The sequence below is a fragment of the Paramormyrops kingsleyae genome, chromosome 10, assembly GCF_048594095.1.
Source record: "Paramormyrops kingsleyae isolate MSU_618 chromosome 10, PKINGS_0.4, whole genome shotgun sequence".
NCBI classification, from domain to species: Eukaryota; Metazoa; Chordata; class Actinopteri; order Osteoglossiformes; family Mormyridae; genus Paramormyrops; species Paramormyrops kingsleyae.
This window is the reverse complement of record NC_132806.1, coordinates 25,724,983-25,740,751: the sequence shown is the minus strand read 5'-3', so window position 1 is coordinate 25,740,751 and position 15,769 is coordinate 25,724,983. Positions and strand designations below refer to the sequence as shown.

At 40.4% G+C, this 15,769-nt stretch overlaps 1 protein-coding gene across 3 annotated transcripts in view; it reads right to left on the bottom strand.

Annotated features, from left to right (window-relative positions):
- The window catches only part of frmpd3 (FERM and PDZ domain containing 3), a 107,741-nt gene that overhangs the window by 53,098 nt on the left and 38,874 nt on the right, over positions 1 to 15,769 (bottom strand). For all 3 annotated transcript variants that reach the window (XM_072717583.1, XM_023816472.2, XM_023816478.2), the window contains exon 2: positions 14,988 to 15,069. The gene's annotated coding sequence lies outside the window, so the exon portion shown is untranslated. The remainder of the gene's footprint in view (positions 1 to 14,987; positions 15,070 to 15,769) is intronic.

The window sequence follows — 15,769 nt, the reverse complement described above, 5'->3', positions numbered from 1 at the left end:
TTACAATAAGGCTTCCTTTTGCCACTTGTAAATGGTAAATAGTAAATGGTAAATAATAAAAAGAAAACTGTGTTATAACTAAAATTGTCTATTAATAATTTACAAAGTGTTATAACCTAATTAATAACCTGCTTATAAACCATTCATAAACCCTTTATATGAGTAGCCTTATTGTAAAGTGGTACCAAAAATTGTCATGCACATTGTATCTTTTAAATTGTATACAGGGTAGTGATTTATGGTAGGTAAAACTATACTGAAAATTATATCAATGCTGTTTGCAATGCAGTGTACTGCAGTAATTCATGATATTTTATTGGCCTGCCTCAATTTTCAAACATAAATTAGTCTGTTGTCGAATTATTACCAAATAGCCTTTTGCCTATATTCATCTCAAAGTTATTTTAACTTTCAGGTTTACAATTTCAGGTTACCTCAACTTGACTTGCCTTACATAAGGGATGCACAGTGAAGAACATACACCTTCTGCTTATTATCACCAACCTTTACTGCTTAAATGTCACCACTATTAGAGCTTTTAAGCTAGATGTGTTTAATGCACTACATACATTGTACCTGACATTAACCTTTGGACCTGTGGGAGGGTGTATGTCAATCATTTTGTTATATACAAATAAATGTGTCTGGTAAATGATTATTGCATTTTCCTGTGTTGCTGTGAGTATACTGTGCTGTACTTTTGCAAAGATCTTCCTGCAGGACATCCAAATTCTGTAATATACACCAAATTAACATATGACTGGACAGCAGGATGTTTTGGTGAGTTATCGTGTCGTAATGTGTTGCTGCAGTATATTTCATTGCTATCTGTCGCCTGTCAAGGCTTTCAATTTACATGTACAAACTGGTTTGATTCATTTGAAGGTTTCACACGGAAATCTCCTTCCATTTAATTCTGATCAGTATTATTTGCGAACCCCTCATTCATTCCACCTCACAATTTCCTTCCAGCTGCATCATTTTGCCCAGCAGGGGAGCAGAAACTGCCGTCCCTCTCACTGATAGGTAGGTCCCGGCCTGTGGGGGTTGGCAAGCTTTGAAATACATCAGTTTACTCTGCAAAAGAGCACCCAACCCCAAGATTAAATGTATTTTCAGGCTCATGTTGTATTTTTCTTTATAATTATGTATACTTTCAAGACAAGCAAGTGATACAAATAATAAAGTACTTATATATAGTCTAACAGCACGCACAATAAATCAAATCGGTGCTCAAGGAGAGTTTAAAGGACAACATGAAGAAAATGGATGACTCGAATCAGGGAAATCAGTGTCGTTTAACAAAAACATAGGTCCTTTATATTCAGGAGTCATTTTGCAGATAAGGGTGACAGTGATTTATGCAATCTAAACAAATTTCTTTAAACAATGGTGAAAGAGAAAGGTGAACTGTGTCGTCACGGCGAGGACTTAAATACAACTCTGTGCCGCACTTTGCATATAAGCTATTAAAACGTTTTCAAGAAATAGTTTTGATATTAAACAGAACATGTTAACGTGTTATAAAAGCACCTTTACAAAAGTAAAACTGACAAGTGTGCAGAAATAAATTATACACATCGCTTGAATAAACAGTTTGATATACCCAGACATATTGTGAGCAGCATGTCACAACAACATGCTATTCATTTCATACAGTCAGTGGCAGAACAACTATACACTGGGCCCTGGGGCAAAAATGGACCACGCCCCCCCCCCCTCCCCTTTTCCAAATTCACACCTAGGGCCTCTCTACGCCAGTCGCAGCAGTTGCAGATGATGAAATTAGTAGCCTCCAAATATTGTACCCATAATACACTGCAGCAAACTCCACAAACTTGCTTTTTTTTTTGTTAAATGCACACCTGGACAACAGTTTGACTACAAAACATTACAAACTATTACATTTCAAATTTGTTTTAAGTATTGTACCAAATACTTTTTGTGTTATGACTCACACCATAATGAGACTGTATAGATAAATATGAGAGATATATAAGTAGCCTGTCAATACTTTATTTAATATGCAGACACTAGCACCTTAATCCTCTCAAATGTTTTGTTTCATGGTTTGCAGTCAGAAAAGGGACCATCGTTGGTGTGGTGGCTGGGCTCTACCAGCCCCCTCCCTTACATAGAGGTTATTCATATTTCTTAAGTCTGATGTTTAACGAAAAATCACACCGCAATTTAAGAATTTTCAATTAAAAAAAATTTCACATTGTTTTTTTTGCCAGCATAGTGTGTTGGAGTTATTATTATTTTGCCCTGTTCTTTTCTGTAACAGGTATGAAAATGGTTGTGCTATTTTGTGTTAAACTACTGAGCTGGAATGCACAATTCACTCCAAAATGCTTTACCCCACATATGTAATATGTTATGAAACACAAAGGCGCATACCCAAGCTTTATTTTTACAATGCGCACATGTTAAGAGACCCAGATCCGGCGAGTGGCCCAGACGGAGAGAGACCGCGCTGTGTGCTCCGACCACTTGTGTCACCAGCCGGTCCCCATAGCGACAGCGAAACCCGAGAGAACAGCTCTCTCTCCACTCAGCCTCACACTGCCCGTGTGGGAGCCTCCTACTCAAACAACCTCCGTTACAATTGCCTTTTTTAACCAATACTAGTGTTTTTGTTTACATGTAACAGCTCCGAAAGGCTCCCGAATAATCCATCAACAATGTGTTAATGTCGCACATCTTTCTTTCACTGCTATCTTTCCTGTCTCCATTCATTTGTTTTTGGTCCCCTCCTTGATAGCCTTGGTTTCCCTTCTGTCTCTCGCTGAACCCACTTGGCTGCTTGTTTATTTTCTCCTTAATGTCCCTACTGGGTCTTCACTCCATGATTTTCTAGCTGTCTCTCATTTCCTCTCCACCACACCTTCTTTGCTCGCTTCCCCAACTCCATCCCTGACAGGCATGTCTCATTCACAAGGCCATGGATTAAAAAAAATAAATAAAACAAAAATGCCCGGACAAAACAAATGGACATCGTACACAGAGTATGAGAGAGAGGAAGAGAAAGGAAAGAAGGAATGGTTCTCTTATAAAATGCGGGGCAACAATTGCTACAGGGCCCTCCAGCAATCCATCCTGTAAAAGCCCATTATTGTAATTCAGGCCCTATTCACTAGCTGTCCTGCAGTGACCTTTCGTGTTTCTAAGATGAGACCCACGGGAGCTCCTGGTGCTCATACCTGTTTTTTATTGAATTTGTCCATTCCGTGGAAAAAAATGATAGCTCCTGTGACTAAGGAGACAAATGGATTCATTAACCAGTGTGAGGGAAAATACAATTCATTAATCTGAGTGGCAGGTCACACAATATGACAGATTACAGCATTAGATCCATTGTTATAACCTTTAAATTTGCTAGTTCTGAAACAACTTTCTGATTCTGATACTTTCCAGTTAGAAACAGCTGTGATTATAGTGTACCATAAAGCTAGCTGATTAAATATATGGCTCTCTGTTGAGGTCATCAAAAATAATTCAGCTGAAAGTGAAAGTGTGTTCTTGGACATTGTTTTGAATATACTACTTTATTCTTATCTTAATTCGAGTATAGCTGTGTGACACAACTACATGATAATTAGGCAGCTAGGTGAATATATTACCCTACTTATGTAAAGTGATATTTGATAAAAACTAGCAACAACAGCAACTGAACAGTGACCTCTGTCGCAAGTGGATGCTGTATAACACACCGTGTTGCATAAATGTTTCTTGGAATCTGCTCTCCCTTTCATAAGTCCTATTAAAAACCACCAATAAGTCCACAGAAACCAGTTTATACCGGAACTTTTTCTCTTCAGCATCGCAGCTTGTGTGTGATGCCTGAAATGACAGTATTGTTACTGTCACCCTGGCCCGTTTTCATGAGCACACAATACAAACAACATGTAAGGATCCTTCCAGAAAGAATCCTTGCTTGGAAAAAAATGAGGCTAACAACCTAGAGCAACAGTGACTTGCATTTAAAGTATTCCTGCTGTAAACCAGCAGCACAAAAGAAGTATTTTTTATTTTACTGTTTATCCTCAAGGCGATGAAGGATAGCTTTAATTATAAACGGGCATGAAATCGATCGCGTGCGCTATGGCTTGTCACATTTACCTGTGGCTACATCTTTCAGGATCACCATTGCAGAAAGTGATTGGAATCACATGACTCTGGATTCAACCTAAGATTTAGAGTATAGTATACATACTAATTAACCGTGCATTTAACTATGTTTTCTACATGAGTCAAATAAGAAAATGCACCTTAAAGTTGTTTAAAATGTGTTTGCGTGACGGGCAACAGACATTTGATTCAAACGGCTGCACTGTCGGTACAGAGAAGCCAGCACTGCTTGGGCGCCGATATGCACCGAACCGCATCTTTGGTGAGAGAGCGTGCATTTGAAATTGGCAGCGGAGCAGCGTTATCAGCCTGGCGCTACTTTGGAGCTGAGAAGATGGAGAGATAGCTGAGCCGACAGCATGTGATTAGTCATGTAAAGAAGAGGAAAGGGGGAGGCCAGGGAGGAGCAGATTTCAGGCACAGATCCTGGCCACACCACTATCACACCAAAAACATGGTCGGGTAGATACAATACGAAAGCAGTGGGTTCCGCAGCGTAAACAAACTGTCCCCCTGCGACAGGAGTCTGGTTTTGTTGGATGTGAAGCTTTGAAGGAGCCCTACTGCTGAAGCCTGGGGAAATGCCAACGAATTTCAGTTACAATGTCAGTTTAGATACAAAAAAAACATCCAGTTTCTACATGAACAATGGTGAAGATTGACAGTACTGGGGGGGTGTCAGATGGAGAGAAGGCCACTGTCATTCAGGGGCTCTGGGTTTCAGTCCCAAATGCAGATCTTCTTCTGACTTTCAAAGCTCTTAATAACCCAGCCCCATCATATCTTTCTGAACTGCTTCCCCTATACCAGCCTCCCTGCACTCTTAGATCCTCTCTCCTCATCCCCCCTTCCAAATTCAAACTGCTATTCGTCAATTGATCTTGGTTTCAGATTTGAAAAACCATCTAAAAATTTTTTTGTGCGCTCAAGCATATAGCCTTCCCTATCCATAATATGTTTTGTCGTTTTCTTATGTTTGCTTCTTTGAGATCTTGAAAAGCACTATATAAATAAATCATTATTATTATTATTATTATTATTATCTGTAGCTGTACTGCTTAGAAATGTGCTATATGTAGAGCTTACCATACATTGAACCATTTTGAACTATTTTGCAATACACTGAAATCTTGATCAGGTTTTTTATTTTTGTGCTCAGTTTGAGTAATAATGGTCTTCTATACAAATGATTGTCATATGGCTTTATATCAGTAATAAATCGAGAAATGTTACAGCAATGTTCGGCTTGTACTAACAATCTCATGAGCAATAATGTGCCCAAGGTACTGTACAGTTCAGAGACCTTGTCGAGAGCTGTTAGACCTTCCATGAATGCATGAGGATGTGCAGTCCCAGTTCAGGCAGCGGGCCATGTCTATTCTATATGCAGCTGTCACGCAAATGTGAGGGGGAATGACTGATGATGTCTGGCAACCAGTTCAATGATAGAGATCACAGAAATTATACACCTGTAACAGATAGATGTACAAGTACGGTGGCCCAGCCCTCACACCTAAACACATTATTATCATCAACGACATTATCAGAATTGGTTGAATGCAAAAACTGTGATACAAAACTGAGAATAAAAGGCAGGGCAGAGTTAAACAAATATTGAGTGTATGTGCAATATGTAAATTTGTGTAATAATGATAATAATTATAATAAAATAATAATAATAATAATAATACTAGTACTACTACTAATAATAATAATACTGTAGTAATAATAAATAGTTACCATCACTTTCTTCTCATTATCTGGCTGTGCCGATATGATATTTCAAGCAAATATTGTTGTGACAGTTCTGTAAAATGTCCTATAAGTTGTATAAATTGTATAGACGTATGTTTCTACCTTTTATAGTGGTATAAGACGTACGTTTCTACCTTTGGTTCATTAATTTGATAAGATGATAGATTTTAAGTAGTGCAATCTGTCACTAACCAGAGCAAGCTTCGGTACTCACCTCTGCAAAAAAAATGCTTTGAATCTACTGGAAATGTGCTGTCAGGAAATCATTTTATGAAACGACCACCCAATGTGTAAACCCAGATTTGACACACAGGTCTGTCAAAATGCAACAGCTAATTCCGCCATCATCGGATTGGCAGGAAATGGAATTCTGCTTTATAGGATTAGCCCAGATTACTTCCAAAAGGTAGCCAAGTGCGGGCAAGTACCAGCAGTAGAAACAGCAAAACATGTGCTTAATCAAATTCTGAGCATATATTGAGTTCTAAAAATGTGTTAATTAGTTTTCTAGGTATATGACTTAAATATTTCTTGAAAACGTATTCAAATGCAAATTTGAATTTAAATTGCTTTATAAATAACTTTTTGTGGGGAACCACAATGGATGTGTCATTAAATGTGTTTGCTAGATTTTGAAAAGTTACTGCCAAATAAACCGCCATATGGCAACGATTGTTAGTCCTAAGGAAAGTTACACAATATTCTTAACATCCTAGACTAGCTTCTCTGAACTGGAGGACACAGACTGAATTTTCAACTAGTGGCAGTAAACCACCCACAGAGATCAAGGTCAAACATCAATCACTGCTACTCAAAACCTTTAATGACAGAATGCAGAAAAAAATTACTGTAGCACAGCTAAAATGTAAGGATTTAAGACCACTGTGAATGAAGCATGATTGTTTACAGTAAAGCAATGCATTTCAGGTGACAATAAATATGTGCAAATAAAAGACCTCCCCTCATAAGCCCGAAATAAGGATTTAAAATTTAATTAAATTTTATATGAATTAATTTAGCTCATTTCCTTCTGTGAAGGTTTACATAACATGTGAAATTCGCTCAGTTTCAGTCGTGTTTATACCTTTTAGACGACAGGTGTTTGCATAATCTCTAATTTTGCTTCCTCACCCGATTATCAGAGTCAGCCAGCTTCACATTCTCACGGGTCGATTTGTTACTAACACAGGGCCTGTCTAGGTTTCTGTGTAATAAGATTAAGGTAATCGATGGCCTGCACGAGTGAAAGTAATACCTGCCCCCATGCTAACAAATTGGAGGCTAAAAAAAACATACAGAAAATAATCCAGCATGACTACAGTTTGCTTTCAGCGTGTGTAGCCCTGATGTTTTATTTTGATGGCTGCTTCCGGATCGTAGTCAAAGGAAATCATGCCAAGCTCCAGAAGCTGATAAAGATGGATGAAATAGACAGAGGCCTATTCTTATTTCATATTCTGAAGCAGCAAATTGTATTATAACATATACAAAATCAAAAATCCCCAATGGCTATGAATCCTTCACATGTAGTTTGCTTCACAAATGCTGAAATTATAATAGGGGAAAAAAAACTATTTTTTTCACCAGTGGTAAATGCTTATTTTGTGAGGTTTTGGAAGATCAAATCTAAATATGCATGGCAGAAATAAATAAATAAACTTTCTCATCTTGCCAGTTTTGACTAATCTCTTGAGTTGACTATCCTGCCAGGTCAATGGCTTCTTAGCGTTTTTATTTTGTCTAATCCTCGCTCTGCTACAGAATAACTACTGATCATTTGGCTCTTTCTTTGTAACCTACACCCATCCATCCATCCATCCATCCATCCATCCATCCACTAATCCACTTATGCATGGCAGGCACTAACATAAGACCAGGACTAGGACGCACCCTGAATGGGATGCCAGTCAAATGTAATCTTGGTCCAAAAAAAGAGTTACATCTTGTTCTGTACTTTGCAAGAACCCCCAAAAGAAAACCCATCACCCAGGACATATATGTGATACTCCTAATGTCTAAATCTGTTGTCAAAGTCAAAGTTACTTCAGTGGATCAGTCCCCCAATTCAGGCGATCTTAATAGTGGGGCATATCGCTTGTTCAGCTTCCAGGATTAAACCATCACAGAGAAAAACAGCTGTGTATTTTTTGTCTAATAAATTATATATAATATTACACACACCTAGATATGGAGAGGGAGAGAGAGAGAGGGAGAGGGGGAGAGAAAGAGATGATTGATTGTCCAGAGATATATATGCATAGATCTGTGAAGATACAGGACAAAATCTGAGATTTGTTCTGATGGACACAGGGCATGAAGCTCCTTCCTCTGCTTTGGCAGAGTCACTATCACATTTCAGGCCCTAAACCATGTCTTCAGCTATTCCTCCAGCTCAGTAGAGCTGTTACAAAAGGAAGATATGAGCTTGGCTATAAGCATACTGGGAAAATACACCCTACCATCTGCCATTGAAGGTATGCTGTGAATTGCTGAAATAGCAAAAGTGCTTTAGAGATGGTCTGAATTTACATTTTAATGAATCCCTTTATAGGTCTTCTTGGGCGTCACCTTAGAACCGTTAGTCATAAGCTTCATTATTATAGTCAAATGAAATTTGGAAGCGGATGTTCCCTCTCTGACTGATTTGGTTGCTCTGTCCTGTTGAGTCAGTAAACCGTGCTTGACGTTCTGAGCCGTCGCCGTGCAGATGATTAGGTCACGGCTGTGTGGCCGGTCATGGCGTGGCAAGGTATGGCGGGCTGGCTGTGTCACAAAATGGTGGGAGAAGGGAACGGGGGTGGGGGGGGGGGGCAGGGATGTACTGGTGGAGGCATTCCAGATGCAAAGCACCAAGAGGTGCCTATGCATCAGTCTGACTGATGAGCTGCTGTCTGAGCCTGATTGCCACCGACAGCTGGCCATACTCACAGCTTCGCTCACAAGCCCAGGCACCAGAAGGGCTGTATCTATGATGTGTGGGGCTGCATCTATGATGCATGATGTCACAGCCGTTCAATAGCCCAGACAGCGCTTGCTGCTTGCCTGGTCACAAGGTACTCTCGAGCACATCATTATTATTGCTCAAGACTGCTTGGTGTTTCCCAGCATGCAATTTGCCTTTTGTTTAATGAGCTCTACTCAATGAGATGCGTGACCTGAGAGCAGATCAAACACAGAACTTGCAAGGTTTTAACTCTTTGTTTGTCCCCATTGCACTTTTCAATTGAATTTTGTTATTCAGACTGAGATCGTATAGAAATTACTTTGTCAGTCTAGGCAGAGACTCATTGAGCTTGACATAGAAAACTAAAATACTGAGAGAAAACTGCTTGTGCATGACTGGGCAACTGTCCATGAATCCTCGATGGTCACACACACACACATACACAGAGTCGTGTAATCATAATATTATCTTTTTGGGGACCGCTCACTCATTTCTATGGGAAAAATGCTAATGCTAACTATGATAACCCCTACCCAGCCCTAACCATAACCATAAGTAACCAAACAAAATACAAGAGTTTTTGCATTTTTAGTTTTTTTCATTGCAGTCACGGATTTTTGTTAAATAATCTATTAATAGGAAACTGGTCCCCATAAGGTAAAAAAAATGGTTATTCATCATGTTGTGGGGTCCCCACAAGGTAAGGTATACCTGGACCACACACACACACACACACACGCATTAAAATAGCAACAATAACAACAGCAGTATTTATCTGTTTGCACATAACACAGTTAGTGATCAAATGTTATTTCATGGTGTTATGCAAGAAAGGCTCATAAGTTATTTAAGGACATAAGGAAGCCCTGTAATTGTTACTCAAGGTACATTTTTGGCTTTGATATCATCCTTCATCTTGAGAACAAAGTGCATATTATGTCAATACTGGTTTCCATCACTATAAATGTCCCTACAGAAGGCCTGTTTGTCTGTGGGCCTGTTTATCTGTAGGCCTGTTTGTCTGTGGGTCTGTATGTCTATGGGCCTGTATGTCTGTGGACCTGTATGTCTGTAGGTCTGTATGTCTGTGGGCCTGTTTGTCTGTGGGCCTGTATGCCTGTGGGCTTGTATGTCTGTGGGCCTGTTTATCTGTGGGCCTGTTTATCTGTGGGCCTGTTTATCTGTGGGCCTATATGTCTGTGGGCCTGTTTGTCTGTGGGCCTATTTGTCTGTGGGCCTATTTGTCTGTGGGCCTATTTGTCTGTGGGCCTGTATGTCTGTGGGCCTGTTTGTCTGTGGGCCTGTATGTCTGTGGGCCTATTTGTCTATGGGCCTGTATGTCTGTGGGCCTGTTTGTCTGTGGGCCTTACTCACTGACCATGGCATTTTCATAAGGACAAGAGTTACTAAGAGACTCATTTGGGGGCAAACCACAAGAAAATCAACGACAGTTGAAAAAGTGATTTCTGATTCAACTTTATGTGCAATCAGTAGTAAGAACAAGAGCCTGTCATTCAGTTTGAGATGAAAGGTTCGTTTCTTGACCATAGTGTGTGTTGAGCACCAGGTAACCACACCTACCACTAAGCTCAAAGTCTTAGGCCCTTTGATCCCAGTTTTAGGAATAGAAGAGATAATCTGTATTGTCATTATACTGTACATGCACAACAAGAGTCAACCAATGCTACATATATAAAATAAAAAAGAATGGTTCACATGTTCGAAATGTGCCTTTTGGTTACAGCATTTTTAGTTTAGAAGGCGCAATTAAAACATTTCCTGACACGGGTGAAACCTAAGTAGATGTTCAACATGGAAAACTAGGTAATGGAAAATTGCTAATTGTGGCTTTGAGTTGGTTACAGCTAGTAATAGGGAGCTCAAAGAATCTCCCACATTTCTTAAATCAGTAGTTTGGGAACATTTTGACCTCCAAATAAATTATGCCAAAACTGCAGAGAGAGAGAGAGAGTAGTTTAATAGTTAAGACTAATACACCGAACTCGGATATTTTTATGGAAACACATCCAGCATGCTAACTCATTTTAGACTACAGCATCCGAGTCGCCGATCCACCGCAGACACACGTCAGATGTCTTGCAGGCTAAACCAGTCGGCAACTCCTGTAGTGTGAAAAATGTTGTGACCGGCAGTAAATGCGATGAGGAGCTACAGCAGCGGTGGCTCATCTTATCCGCAAAGGGCCGGTGCATATGACTCCGCAGCCAATCAGTCCTCTAATTAGTAATATAGTTAGGTACAGTAGCTGCAGCGAAAACCCGCAAACACCGCGGCCCTTTGCGGATAAGATTGGCCACCCCTGAGCTACAGCCAATCAGAACGCAAGACAGGGAGTCAGGTGAACCCTCAGGGAGGAGTTTAAAAAAGGAGTAAATAGTTCATTTTGTTTAGCAATTTTCTTAGTGTTCAGGGAAGAGGTGTAGAGATATTCAATGAAAGTTTGCATTTCGTTAGCTGTGGCTTTAAATTGAGATGGTGCAGGAAAAGTCTCGGCACACGCTTACTCATACTTAATACTGTAGCACATGTGAGTCCCTTAACAGAATCAGGCTGTGTGTAACTGGGCAAATATATTAGCAGTACCAAATGCGAACAACATCATTTCAGTCACCCCCACCTGTTTAGAAATCGATTCATTTTTTTAAACTCTCGCAGCGATATTAAAATCGTCACTTTGAAGTATCGTGACACAATCGAGTTTTCCTCACACCCCTAGCAATCATATTTAATTTATTTATCAGCATAACAGTGTTATTTATGATTACGAAATTAGCAGCATAGTAAATATACCTGGTAGTTTTTTAGTTGATACAGTGCATTGTGCAGTTATTCAGTGCATAACAATCCATTGGGTGTCTGTGTTGTGTTATAGCAGACAGTCCTCTTGGTTGAGATACAGTATGTAGGGGAAAGTCAGTTGTTTTTTTGGGGGGGAGGGCGGGTGGGCAGGGTGACATTATGTGCACTGGAACTGAAACCAAGTGTGCCATTATCCAACCATCCCAGACTTGTATTGATGTTTGACTATTTTAAGTTATAAAATAGTCCTTAAAAAACTAATCTTGCCTTGATGCAAGGGTAAAACACTGATCAATACAATCTGTGGGAACAACTGCTGAACAGCAACGCTGAACAGCAACGCTGAACAGCAACGCTGAACAGCAACGCTGAACAGCAACGCTGAACAGCAATGCTGAACAGCAATGCTCTGTATCCCAAGTATGGCGGGAGAACACACCACTGGCACTTTGACATCCCAGGAGCACCTGTAGAATCCGGACAGAGCCTTTGCTATGCTCTGCTGAACCCAGAGAATCAGCCTCGAGGTGAACTCCAGCCCATTATCTCTAATGACACCCCCCTCTCCCTGCCCCCACCAGACGTACTTACAGTAAATGGAGTTAAATTAAATTGAAACTCAGGAAAGGAAAGTCTCGACCGTAACAGAACCTCAAGTTCGTGCTTAATTACCCAGAATTGCATTGAATCTGCTTTATGGAGGATGGCAACACAGGCAAGTATATATCGCTGTAGCTGAGGGCCGAGTGTCGAGTGGGAGGGGCAATCTCGAGTAGGAGAGGTTTGTCATGAGAGGGTAGGAGGGGTTTATAGTCAGGGTTAGGGTTGGGGTTAGGGCATCAGATGATAACAGTTATAAACCCCTCCCACATTGCCTCTCATATTTGACATTGCCCCTCCCACTCGACATTTGGCTCTTGGTTGCAGTGATATGCCTCTCGGGTCAGGGACTGATCCTAACCTGCATGGGAGCCTGACTGCAGAGTGTGGACGTCACTGATGCCTGCTTCTCCACTGATTCTACATACAAATTTCTAGAACTCGTGGCCATAAGTGGAAATTAGCGGGAGAACATTTTAAAACAAATTTGAGGAAGCACTTCTTTACACAGCGTGTAGTTAGAGTATGGAATAGTCTTCCTGCTAGTGTAGTGGAAGCTAAAACCATGGGTTCCTTTAAATCAGAGCTAGATAAGATTTTAACAACTCTGAGCTATTAGTTAAGTTCTCCCCAAACGAGCTTGATGGGCCGAATGGCTTCCTCTAGTTTGTAAATTTCTTATGTTCTTATCCTGTTCTACTCTGTCTCTGATTAGCGGACTTCAGAACATAATTAAAGCATACCAAGCAGCAAGAGGCAGTGACGCTGAGTTTGGTGGGGGCCATTTATGCATGTGGGGGGAAAAAATGCACAGGGATCGACCTCAGAACATAAAACAAATGAAATGCTGTATTTTCCATTTGCATAAGTACAGTTACATTGAAATACCGTTTCTCCACATATCCCATCTTGCTCTTTTTTGAGACACGCACAGACAGCTGAGAGCATAGATTGGGGTTAAAGCACAGGGTCAGACTGTCTATGTAGTGCCGCTGGGGTATTTTGTGGGGGGGGGGGTTAAACTCCTTTTTCAAGGGCCCAAAGGAAAAGTGACGATTCTGCTGAGGCTTGAACTGGTGAACTGCCGATCATAAGCACTTTGCCATCAGAGGGCCTAACCCACTTAGCTACAATGCGCCCCCCCAAGTGTCTGACCACTGAGGTATTTGGAGAAAGGAGATGATGAGCTTAAAAAGACCAACATAGCACAGAAATGGCTTATTCTGGAGCTAAGCATATAAACTGCTCCTTATGCATGTTGACTTTTTAATTAAGGTGAATTTCAAATTAAAGCAAAGGCTGAATAATCAAGCAATAAAGATACTTTCCTGCTGACAAACACCATATGCTGCCTGTCTAATAAACACACAGCCCGGTACCATTTGCGACAATCGCCAGTCTACATCAGGAAGACTGAAAAAAGGATAAAAGGTGTCAATAAAGGAATGTAAAATTCCAGAGATCAATTGCACATAAGATTGCTCTAAATTGCTAATAAGGTCTTATTCTGGATGTTAAGAACACAGAGGACATTTGAACTTCAAGGTGATCAACATTTGCCACAGAAAACACAAACAGACTTTATACTGCTAAGCACCCCAACAGAGAAGGTGCAATGCAGGTGCAATGCAGGTGCAACCACTGGCGACCAGCAGCTCACAACTGCCTCATAAAGCATAGGGCTTTGCTTATGCAGCAGTGTGCCAAGATCAGCTGACCACTGCAAACTCCCTCACTTGGTGGAATGGTATACATTTGTTTTGCTGATCACAAGTGAAGAATGAGTGCTTTTGAGTTTAACTGTAAGCTATGAAGTTAAAAAAAAAAACTTAGACACTCACAATAAACCTTTTCTTGTTGATAGGAAAAATGAATTGAATACATGAACAAGCTAATAAAGCAAATAATTTTAAAAATCAAGCCTGCCATCTGCTTTATATATTTCACTCACCAGTGACCAGTACTTCCAGCTATCACATTTAAAATAAGTTCTTATTTTGTTTGGCAACAGGAAAGGCTTCAGAAGGTAAACTACACAGGCACAGAGTACATCTGTAAGAGAATGAAAATCTGTGCTAATCCTGGTTATTCTTCCGTAAAGCTCACAACCTGGCAGAGCCAGACTGTCACACCAGGACACGAGTGTCATCTTCTACCTTCTGATCTTAACAAAACGGTCGCTGCACTCAGAAAATCAATAATGTTAAAATCTTTCAGCTAACTCTGAAAATGGCCACGAGCCCTGTACATGGTCCTTTATGGCTCAGTATACAGGGCGATCTAAAGCTGGAGATGGAGGGCGGAGCCTGGGGTGGGAATGGGGATGGGAATGGGGGGTGGCGGTGGATGTCTATCTCCCTCGGTGCCAAAGGGAGCGGAAAGGGACACGTTTATGAAGGTGGTGTGTTTATGTCGACACATGCTATTCATCACTCTTGATGAATGGGTTGCTGAAGATGGGAAGAGCGAGAGCAGTAAATAGCCCGGCTTAATGCATGCAGAAGCGGAAGGTTTTCAATGACACTGCTGAATACACAATGTAATATTCCCTGTTGAGCTGCAGAATTTTCTGTACAAGTTTGTAAGTATACAAGCTACATACAAAAAAAGAGAAATGACCACTAATTCCTACAAAAAAAAAGATAAAGTCTCCCCTACATTTAAAACACATAGAACAGATTAATGGAAATGCTTGTTGTGATGACAGGTGACGGTTTTCCCGGGATGCAGTACTTACAGTTTCATTGAAGTTCCTAAAAGTGCAACTGAACTCTTGGTATCAGGGAACAGACAAGCTTCTAGACAGGGGGATTGGGCCGCTGTGGGGACAAACACGAAACATGATAAGAACCATGTGGTATTAAATGTCGTTTTTGTCAAAGGTCATGCAAGGAAATTGATTTACACCAGCCACTATGGCTTGGTTCCCGCTGAAGAGCGTTTGGTGGCTTTTGTACCAGAAGCCCTTTGGAAAATTGAAAATGTCACTAGTAGCAGATTTCTCGTCTGTCATTATTAGTCATCGCCATCCCTGGATTAGTTAACGGTTACTGATGCAGGGCTGAAAACCTTGTATCAATCAGCCAAATCGTATTACAACGCCAAAAAGCTTTGTATTACACAGCCAAGCAGTATTACAACGCCAAATCACAAAGTTCATCAAATTTGGGTGTCATCGCTGGACAAAAAACCCAATGTTTAGTTCCAAGAGAAAAAGATGGTAAACAATATAAAAACAATTATAAAAAAAATGTTAAAATAAAATTTCACAGTTGCTGCAATCAGGTTTGTATTCATCATTGATACTGGTCATAAAACCAGTCATAGAAAGTCACAGAAAATAATGAAACTAATCACTTTTAGATGAATGGGAATATTTCCTAGAAAGATGTGTCTTTCAGTCAAAGTCTGGTGGGTAGGGTTTTATTTCACTGTAAGACCTTCCTTCTTCCCCTGTTTAATACACTTCCAAATACAGCAGACAAATTTCACGCATTGTGTTCTCAGGGCTCTGAAAGG